We start from the raw sequence: 11,659 nt of genomic DNA on the forward strand, positions 1-11,659 counted from the left end.
TTAGATTCACTGGTTGATAGATGTGTATTTGTTGTTCATAATTTGTATCTTTACCTTTTTCTTCTTCTTCCTCTTCTTAAAGGATACCTTTCAGCATTTCATATAATACTGGTTTGGTGGTGATGAACTCCTTTAGCTTTTCCTTATCTCTGAAGCTCTTTATCTGACCTTCAATTCTGAATGATAGCTTTGCTGGATAAAGTAATCTTGGTTGTAGGTTCTTGGCATTCATCACTTTGAATATTTCTTGCCACTCCCTTCTGGCCTGCATAGTTTCTGTTGAGAAATCAGCTGACAGTCATATGGGTACTCCCTTGTAGATAACTGACTGTCTTTCTCTTGCTGCTTTTAAGATTCTCTCTTTGTCTTTTGCTCTTGGCATTTTAATTATGATGTGTCTTGGTGTGGTCCTCTTTGGATTCCTTTTGTTTGGGGCTCTCTGCACTTCCTGGACTTGTAAGTCTATTTCTTTCACCAGGTAGGGGAAGTTTTCGTCATTATTTCTTCAAATAGGTTTTCAATATCTTGCTCTCTCTCTTCTTCTGGCACCCCTATAATTCGGATGTTGGTATGCTTTAAGCTGTCCCAGAGGCTCCTTACACTATCTTCGTATTGTTGGATTCTTTTTTCATTTTGTTTTTCCGGTTGGGTGTTTTTTGCTTCTTCGAATTTCAAATCTTTGACTTGATTCTGGCGATCCTATAGTCTACTGTTGGAATTCTGCATAATATCCTTTATTTCAGTCAGTGTATCCTTAATTTCTAGTTGGTCCTTTTTCATAACCTCGAGGGTCTCACTAGATTACTTGAGGATCTCACTACATTTATCGGAGGACTCACCAGACTTTTTGAGGGTCTTACTAAATTTATTGGCGGTTTCTAGAAAGTTCTTGAAAAACCTTAAAAGTGTGTATTTGAACTCTATATCCAGTCGTTTTCTTTCCTCCATTTCTGTCATTTGTGACCTGTTTCTTTGTCTCCACATTTTTTATGCTTCCCTGTTTTGATAGAGTGGCTTTCTGTGCGAGGTGCCCTACAGGGCCCAGTGGCTCAGCCTCCCCAATTACCTGAGGTGGACGCTCTTGGTGCACCCCTTTGTGGGCTTTGTGCACAGTCTTGTTGTAGTTAAGCCTTGATTGCTGTAGGTATCACTGGGAGGAATTGACCTCCAGGCCAATTGGCTGTGAGAGTCAGCTGTTTCTGCAGTGGGAGAACTTCTGTGCTGGAGACACCCTTATGGGGCAAGACTTGCTTCAATGGGGCTTTGGTGCTCACTGAGTCTGCCCCCTGAGTGTGTCCTTTATGGATCTGAGGAGTTGTAATCTGGATGGTGCCACTCTGACCACTGGATACACTGGCTCTTGGATCTCTAAGGAGGTGCTAATTTAACCTCTGCCTGAGGCTACCCAGCAGGAGCTATGGAGAGATTCCTCTTCTTTGTTTGGGGTTTGGAGGTGCCCAGATGAGGCCCAGCTATGAAGCAATGCAAGCTGCTCTGAGGCCTTGGGCCTTTTGGAAGTTCTGAGTCTCTCTGACCCAGCTGCAATTTGTTAGGTAATTTTTAGATTGCAAAGGGCCAAGCCTTTCATATGCAAAAGCCTCTGTGCACAGCTTGGGTGGGGCGGTGTCTTAAGGGATCAACAGGATGGAGCAAGCAGCTCTGGCTGCTCCCCAGTCCAACCCTAAGAGGCCCTAGGTCTCAGTGTCCCGGTAATCGCTGCAAACACCTCTGAGAGAAAGCCGCCCTCAGGTTCTGCCTGATGCCAGACAGTCCAGTTTCTCCCCATATGAGTCTGGGTCCCCAGAGACTCACCCAGAACTGGAGTTCAGAGCAGTCGGGAGCTTGAGACTCCCTCCCGACTGAAAAAGACAACTGTGTCCTCAGCTGCCAGCCCTTTCCATGTGCACCATGTCCTCAGTTGCCAGCCCTTTTGGCGTGTGCCTCCGTGCCTCTGCACTTTACTTCTGCACCTCCTCTGAGTCTCAGTGTGCTTTTCTCTTTCCTTCTAGTCATAGAATTTCCACTCAGCCAGCCTTCCTGTGGTTCTGGATGATGTCTGCTTTGTCTTTTAGTTGTATTTTTGAAGTGGTTGTGCGAGGCAGCAATTTCAGGTGTTTACCTATGCTGCCATCTTGGTTTCCGGCTGTAGGTCTTCTTTGGAAAAATATCTAGTCAAGTCGTTTGCCCATTTAAAAGTATATTATTGTGTGCTATTGTGTGTGTTTTTTAAATCTTTATTGTTGAAAGTTTACATATGTCCCTTTTTTCCCCCCATTGACCTTTCCCAGCCTGCCTCAGCACCATACTCCAGGCCTTCACCACCCTATTGTCAGTGTCCATTGGTTATGCATATGTGCATACAAGTTCTTTGGTTGATCTCGTCCCACCCGCTCACCCTCCCTTGCCTTTCCTCTGAGGTTTGACAGTCTATTCAATGCCTCTATGTCTCTGGATCTATTTTTTAAAATATATATATATATATATATATATATATATATATATATATATATATATATTATTGATTTTTTACAGGGAGGAAGGGAGAGAGATAGAGAGTTAGAAACATCGATGAGAGAGAAACATCGATCAGCTGCCTCCTGCACACTCCCCACTGGAGATGTGCCCACAACCAAGGTACATGCCCTTGACCGGAATTGAACCTGGGACCCTTCAGTCCGTAGGCCAACACTCTATCCACTGAGCCAAACCGGTTACAGCATGGATCTATTTTTGTTCATCAGTTTATGTTGTTGTTTTTGTTGTTGTCTTTGCTATTTTGCCATTGAATTGTATGAGTTCTTTATATATTTTGTTTTTTAACCCCATATTGTATATATGATTTACAACTTTACTTCCATTCCGTGGTTGCTTTTGAATTTTGTCAATGGTCTCATTTCATGTGAAGATTTTTTAATTTGAGATAGTCTCACTTGTTTATTTTTGCTTTGATTGCCTTTGCTTTTGGAGTGAGATTTAAAAAAATTATTGCTAAGATGATGTCAAGGAGCTTATTGCATATGTTTTCTTCTAATAATTTTATGATTTTAGATCTTACACTCAAATATTTAATCCATTGAGTTAACTTTTACTGTATGGTGTAAGATAGTCTACTTTCATTCTTTTATATGAAGCTGTCAGGTTTTCTCAAATCCATTTATTGGCCCTAGTCAGTTTGGCTCAGTGGATAGAGAGTTGGCCTGCAGGCCAAAAGGTCCTGGCCTCAATTCCAGTCAAGGGCATTCACCTTTGTTGCAGGCTTCTTCCTGGCCTGGTCCTGGTCAGGGCTCATGCAAGAGGCAACCAATCGATGTGTTTCTCTCTCATCGATGTTTCTCTCTGTCTTTCCCTCTCTCTTCCACTCTCCCTAAAAATCAATGGAAAAAATATCCTCAAGTGAGGGTTAATATCAACAACAAAATTTTTTATTGAATAAACTACATTTTCCCCATTGTATAATCTTGCCTCCATTGTAGTAGATTGGCTATACATGTGGGTGTTTATTTCTGGCTTTCTATCCTTTTCTATTGATTTATGTGTCTGTTGTCATGCCAATTCTACACTGTTTTGATTGCTATAGCTTTGTAGTAACATTTAAAATTGGGGAGTATAATTTGTCCAGCTTTGTTTTTCTTTCTCAAGGTTTCTTTGGCTACTGAAAGTCTTTTGTATTTATACACAAAGTGTGTGATTATTTGTTCTTTTTCTGTGAAAAATGTCATTGTAATTTTGATAGGGATTATATTGAATCTGTAGATTGCTTTGAGTAATATAGACATTTTTATAGTATTAAATTTTTCATTCCATGAGCACAGAATATTGTTCCATTTACTTATATTTTCTTCATTTTTTGCAGCAATGTCTTACAGTTTTCAGTGTACAGGTCTTTCACCTCTTTGTTTAAATTTATTTCTAGGTAATTTATTCTTTTGATACAATGTGCATAGGATTGTTTTCTTCATTTCTCTTTCAGATTTTTTTATTGTTAGTGCATAGAAATGCAACACATTTTGTATATTGATGTTTTTATCCTGAAACTTTATTTAATTTTTTTGTTCTAACTGTTTTTTTGATTGTTTATTTGTTTGTGGTTTTTGTGGGTCTTTAGGGTTTTCTACATATCAAATCATATCACCTACAAATAGTGACATTTTTCGCCTTATTACTCTAACTAAAACTTCTGATAGTATTTTTGAGTAAAAGTGGTAAGAGTAGACATACTTGTGTTTTTGGTATCTTAGAAGGAAAGTGTTGGACATTTGACCGTTCATTATGATGTTGGCTGTGGGCTTGTCACATCTGGCCTTTACTATGTCAAGGTACGTTCTCTCTATACTCACTTTGCTGAGAGGTGTTTGTTTTTTTTTAATTATCAATCAATGTTGAATTTTATCAAATGCTTTATCTGTGTCTATTAAGGTTATCATATGATTTCTATCCTTTATTTTTTAAATGTGGTGTATCCTATTTTTTATTGCCAATGTTGAACCATCTCTGCATTACTGGAGAGCACAAGAGGGTTTTAGGTAAGAGGGATAAAATAGTCAAATATATTTTCAAATTAAGCCTCTCATGGAAGTGTTTTAAGTAAGTTATTTGGCAGAAAAACTGTGAACAGGAGACCAGTTAGGTGATCTACTAGGTGCCTATTTCTTCCTTTTTTCTCTATCAGCCACTCTCACTTTCGACTCATTGCCTTCACTTTACTTTCTACAATCTGGATTCTTTTGCTACTATGTATGCAGTTTATGTTTCTTTATAAGTACAGCTGACCAGTTAACTATAATACCTCTTTAGCACTGATTATGCTTCACATTTTAATTACATTGATTCCACCTCTTCTTCATTGCCAAAGTTTCTAATTTTCAGGTTCCTGAGAGAAAGTTTGGATATAAACATTTTATCTTTTTGTTCCAAGCCATGCAGAACATGGATCTCAGCTATTGGTACAAATTTTTATCAAGTGTTCAGTTCTTGTCCAATCATGTGTAGTTGGGAATGGTTGTTTATGAAACAATCTTAATATACAAAAACCTAGGGTCTGTAACATCCAAAAGGACTGAAGGTTCGACCGAATGCCAGGCTGCGTGCGCAGCAGGCTCCAGTGGATGAGGACTGGTGAGTGGACTGAACTGCTGACCTCTTGGGGAGAGAGAGAGAGGTGGGGCTGATCAGTGGCTACTGCCACTGCTGGTGAGGCCCTGGGAGAGAAAGAAGCAGGGTCTGATCCGCAACAGATTAGACCCTGCTTCTCTCTCTCGCCAGGCCTCGCCAGCAGCCGTGCCTCTCTCTCTCCGCCACTCTGATCAGGCCCGAAGATAGGCCCGGAGATGCTGACTGGCATAGAAACCAACCAATGAGAACCAAATCTGGATGATCTACGAGGAGCCAATGGCTGCCTAGGAAGTGGAGCTTTTGATGCTGACTGGCATAGAAACTGACCAATCAGAACCAAACCTGGGTGAACTGCGAAGGCTAGATGAGGCCAACAGGGGAGGGCATTTGAGGGTGAGATCAGGCTGGCAGGGAAGGGCAGTTAGGTTGCAATCAGGCAGGCAAGCAGAGAGGTTAGGGGTGATCAGGCTCACAGGAAGAGGGGTTGGGACAATCAGGCAGGCAGAGGCAGTTAAGGGCGATCAAGCAGGCAGGCAGGTGAGCAGTTAGGATCCAGCGGTCCCAGATTTCGAGAGGAATGTCTGATCCACGGGGATTTGGCCTAAACCAATGGTCAGACATCCTCCAAGGGGTCCTTGATTGGAGAGGCTGCAGGCTGAGCTGAGGGAACCTCCCCCCTCGTGCATGAATTTCGTGCACTGGGCCACTAGTTTCTTTAATAAGGAGACTGAAGATGGCACAGACAGTGATTGACATCTCATATACAAAGGGTATATGTCAAAATACACTCAGTTGCAAGTTATAGAAAATCCAACTCAATCTTTTTTTATATAATAAAGTGAATTTGTTGGCTCACATAAAAGAAAAAGTGTAGAAGTGGGTATGCTTTAGGCATAGTATATACAAAATTCTGGAAATATTTATTTGTGAGTCTATCCACTTCCTTACTTTATCTGCTAACTTTTTTTTTCTGTCTGTATTTACTCATGGTAGTGCAATGTCTGCAGCAGTTTCAGGCATTTTCAGGTAATATCATCCTAAGCAAGGAGTTCTTTGTTTCTCAATACCAACAAACAAATTACTGCAATTTACTGTGGCTTGACCAATTTAAACCAATCTTTGTAACTGGGGATGGGGGATACCATGCACTATGTGGCTTAAATTTAGGTTACCGAGTCAAAGGGGAAGGAAATTAAAACTAATTAGAGAACCATCTGCTGTACTTCCTAATTAAAGATAAAAAATAAAAACAACTATTTCCTTAATCTCTCTTCCCTCTCCCCATCCTCTCTCTCATCTAATGAAGAAAGGAAGAAAAGTAATTTGACACAACTCTTTTGATTTAAGATAAAAGAAAATTAGTGAGTCAAATATTATTCGTTATAACACTAGTTAAATGTTAATTCTAAAAGATCAAAACAAACAAACAACGACAGAAATCACTGATAAAAACAGTGCATATTTAGAAATAGAATATGTAATGAGATAAGCTTTTACATATATATGTAGCACTTGTAAATCAACATAATTGTCCTGAGTTTTAACTAAATTATATTGTACATTTTTACTAAAACCATATGTTGAATAATATAATTGAGCTACTTGCCAGTGAATGTCCAAATTCCTTTATCTTAGTTGTCTCTGGAACTTTCCTAATAATAGGTTTTAACACACATATGTCTGTAGCGGTAACTATAGGAGTGATTTAGATTAGGGAAAGCTGAATAGAGCTTGCTGATAAACTTGTTATTCAGAATGTTGACCTCCAGATCAATTGGAATAGCCTGCCACATCTATTGACAGACTGTTAAATAAGAAGAGTATGAAATATTTTGCAGGTAGTTGTTTTTATTGATTTGTAAAAAAATTCTTTTTCACAGCTAGTGTTTAGACTGCAAAAGCAAATTTAATATTTCTGGTCAATCTTTCTAATTCACTTTCTGCCATTTGAACACTTCAATGGTTGCATTATCACCAGATGTTATCATGCAGTAATTTTCCACTAACAAAATAGGGTGTCAGCATTTATTTAGCCCTTGCACTGCTTAAATTAAAAGGCCAAACTAGATAGAAGTAATTTTGACAGCATGCATTTTACTTTCCTTGTTCACATGTGGCTTATCTTTTATCTGGCTGGGGATTTTTTTTTCTCTCCATCAATTTATATATATTTAATCTGTCTACTCTGTAATTGTTTAAAGTGAGGATTTTTACATTTTCAGTTTTATTAAATAAATATATCTTACTTTCATAAGATAAACTATATATTATATCAACTAACATTCATTTAAAATTTTATCAGATTAGGATTAGTTAATATCTGGCACTTTTTCCTTTAAATGATCAAGGTTGGTAGGGGAAAAGAACATATCTTTTCATTGTGCAACACACAGGAAGATAAGTTTTTTTAAATTCACATAGAATAAAGACATGGCTTAGTATATTTTTAATATTTAATGTCAGAAAACTTAACAAAAATTAATATTGAGGTTAAATACTAGTATAAGGTGGAAATTATTTTACAGTTTTCACTTTTTATGATTAATATCCAAACAAAAAATAAAAGAATATTCAAGCAATTGTCTAAGTAATTTAGATCCCAATTCACCCTGATAACAAAAATACATTTTCTTAAATCTACCCAAACGTACAATTTATTTTTATATAAATGTTCATCCAATTGCTTGATTTGTATTCTATTTAATCAGATTGACACACAGACCTTATGTTTCCGTATGCATTATTATGAATATACTAGTACTTAAGTCTGGAATGATAGGGGAGGCAATGCACAAATGTAACACATCAAAAAGATACTATGTATCACATGTATTTTAAAACCCCTTTGTTTTGCTGTGGATACTATAAAATCTTCAGTTCATTTTGTCATTTACAACCAGGTGGAGAACATTCTAACACCAAAATGACTAGCTATAACATCTTTTCACCGCCTTTTCTTTCCACCATCTCTTCCTTTCCCAGTAGTACTTGTAAATGTTTGCTAATCTTACCCAGCTTGCTAAAATAATGGATACAGGTTGAAGCAAAGGTGAAGAAGTGAGAGGAAATGTGAACGAACTACTCCTTACCCCTTTAGCTAACCCTTGAGCCATAACTTGAAGTACAAAAAAGGCAGCGTGCCACCCATATAAATTCTTCCTTGAAAGAAGCCATATAAATGTAATAGATATTTGATTGATATGATTTTCCAGGTTGTCTAAGATAACATAAGAAAAGATGAGATGCCTGAACTAATGTAAGAATCAGTACGGTATCTTCTCCCCAAGACCTCTGGTCACTCTACCCTACATGACAAATGGAACTGTGCAGCTGTGTTTCAGTTAAGGATCTTAAGATGAAAACTTTATTAGGACTATCCAGGTAGGCCCAATTTAGTTACACGAGCCTTTATAAGACTGAGTAAAACAGGTCACAGTCAGAGGGAGATTTGAAGATGCTATCCTGGTGACTTTTAATCTATGGGCCTTGAAACAAGGAATACAGGCAGCCTGTCAAAGCTGAGAAACAGGGAAGCAAATTCTCGCCTGGAGCCTCCAGAAGGAATTTAGCCTGGCTGACACCTTGAGTTCGGCTCAGGAAGAATAATCTGTTCTGGATTTCTGATACCCACACCTGAGAGAAGAAAAATGTGTGTTATTTTAGGCTAATAGGTTGTGGTAATTTGTTATGGCAGCAATAAGAAACAAATCAAATATCTTGTATTTTGCCATCCCTAGGGTGGTAGCACTCTACTCTCCTCTGAATGGCTCATTGCCATATACATGTTCCATCTAATTGATCAAAACAGTAACTCCAAAAATGCTAGTAGTTTTAGTATATGTCATGTCACACAGTCACGGTTTTTTAAAGAAAGAGGGGGAGAGAAAAAGTCACATAAGAATGACCTTGTGCCCAGCTGGTGTGACTCAATGGTTGAGCGTCAACCCATGAACCAGGAGGTCATGATTTGATTCCCAGTCAGGGCACATGCCTGGGCAGCAGGTTTAATCCCCAGTAGGAAGCGTGCAGAAGGCAGCAGATCAATGACACTCTCGCATTATTCTATCTCTCCCCCCTTCCTCTCTAGAATAAATAAAAATAAATTTTTTAAAAAGAATGATCTTGCTTAATCAGTAAAGTTATAAATTACTAGAGGCCCAATGCACGAAATTCTGCAAGAGTAAACCTTCCTTCCCCTGGCTGCCAGCACTGGCTTCCTTCCAGAACCTGAGACCCAGGCTTCCCTCACAAAGGGAGGCCCCACCCACCTGCCGCAGCCCACCCGCTGGTGGCCTGGACCTCCCTCTTTGGGGCAATTGGGGAGCCCCTGATTGATTGCCCCACCAGCTGGTGGCCTGGGCCACCCTCTGTGGGGCAATCATGGGGTGATGGCCAGGCCCCCGACCAATCACACTGCACCTGCCTTGGCTGGTCTCGCATGGGTGTCCAGAAGGTCATCTGGAAGGTTGTCTGATGGTCGTTTGGTCTAATTAGCCTATTACGCTTTTATTATTATAGATGTTAAATCTTGACTCTTGAGTGCACATCTTTGTCTTGCCTTGCCTTGACATAAAACATCTTTTTAATGTGTGACAAAATGAGAGTATGCACAAAAATCTTCTTTACCAAGGTATAATTGTTATTGAGAAAAAAAAGATTTTTTTAAAGAGTGAGTTGAACTCATCTATTTCTCATGGAACATTTTCAATAGAAGGAATGAGTTAAGAATAGACAATAGTGTAATATATTTATTTCTATTCTACCATAACAAAGTACCAAAAATTTAGTGTCAACAAAAGAAAAAATTGTTGTTTCATTGTTCTGAAATCTAGGTGTTGGCCTTTGCTGATTTCTGGTGTTTGCCAGAAATCCTTGACGTTCCTTGGTTTGTAAATATATCACTCCAGTCACATGAACCCTATGTTCCAGGTGTGTCTTCACATCATCTTCCCTCTGTGCATACCAGTTTCTGTGTCTATATTTCCTCTTTCCATAATGACACCAATTATATTGGATTAGGGCCCATCTAATGACTTCATCTGAACTTGATAACCTCTGTAAAGACCTCACTTTTAAACAATCTCATATTCTGAGGTCCCTGGTACTAGGACTTCAGCATATCTTTTTAGGTTACACAATTCAACCCGTTATGCATTGTTATTCAGTGATGGATATTAAACAGACATATTCTCTAAAATTGATGACATAAGCATGCACTTTACTTAAAACAATTGACAGTGTGTGTTGTAAATGATAAAAGTTAAATTTCTGACAGAAAATAGCTATACTATTTTTCATTTCTATCAGCAATGTATGAGTGATCAACTTTCGTTGGAACCTTGCGAACTTTTTGTGCCATCACTACTTTTGTACTTATCCATTTGATGGGTGTGGAGCGATATCTCACTGTGTTTTCTTTTTAAAAAATGTTTTATTGATTTTTGGAGAGGGAGGAAGAGAGAGGAATGGAGAAATAAACATCTATGACAAAGAAATATTACTAATCAGCTGCCTCCTGCACATTGCTACCAGGGATTGAGCTGGAATTTAATGAATAAAATAAATTGATGAATAAAATAGAACCAGGGACATAGAAGCATGAAACAGACTGATGAATCTCAGAGGAAGGTAAGGGTGGAGAGTGATTAATCAGGGAACTTATGTGCATATATGCATAACCCATGGACACAGATAATACAGTGGTGAAGGCCTGGGAGGGGTGGGTCGAGGGTCAAGAGAGCTAATGGGAAAATAAAACACACAAACAAACAAAGGAGATATCTGTAATACTTTCAACTATAAAGATAAAAATAATGTAAAAATATTTTAGTGGAATTAAAAACATAACCTTAAATATTTTATTTTTTAAGCAAAATATGGGTAGCTTTCTATTTACATTTAATAAATTGTCAATGTGTAGGCATTTTTAAAGAAGTTGTATATTTTATATTCTATTTGGGGGGGTTAAAAATGTTTTAATTTATTTTTATTTATTATTTAAAGCTTTACATATGTATCCTTTTTCTTGATTGACCCCTCCCTGCCCTGCTCACTCCCACCCACAAGGGCAAGCCCCCACCACCTGGGACTTGTATGCATGCATATTAGCATAACCAATGGACATTCTATTTTAAATAATTTTATTTCTCTTCACACATGCCATCCCTCAAAAAAATCTAATTTAGAAGCATAGCAGGATACAGTTCAGTGTCAGGCTTAAGAGAAACTGGAGTGCTTGTAGAGACTATTGATCTCCACTGTGTATTTCAACTCCATGTAATTGAACTCTTACATGACTAAAGAATTTTTTTTAGACAAAATAACTTGGGAACCATAAAAAAAATCAACTCAAATTACTAAGAAAAATCACATTTTGATGAAGGATAAATGCGGATTTATATATTGCCTCAGAACACAAACTTCACAAAAGTTATAAAGAGAAGTTTGAATTCAATATGTATTTTATCATAGAAACAACCATTTACATAAAGCATCATTTTATTCCAAAGTTAAAAAATAAAAATACAGATAACAAAGTATTTAATGC

Source organism: Myotis daubentonii, chromosome X (assembly GCF_963259705.1).
Source record: "Myotis daubentonii chromosome X, mMyoDau2.1, whole genome shotgun sequence".
NCBI lineage: Eukaryota > Metazoa > Chordata > Mammalia > Chiroptera > Vespertilionidae > Myotis > Myotis daubentonii.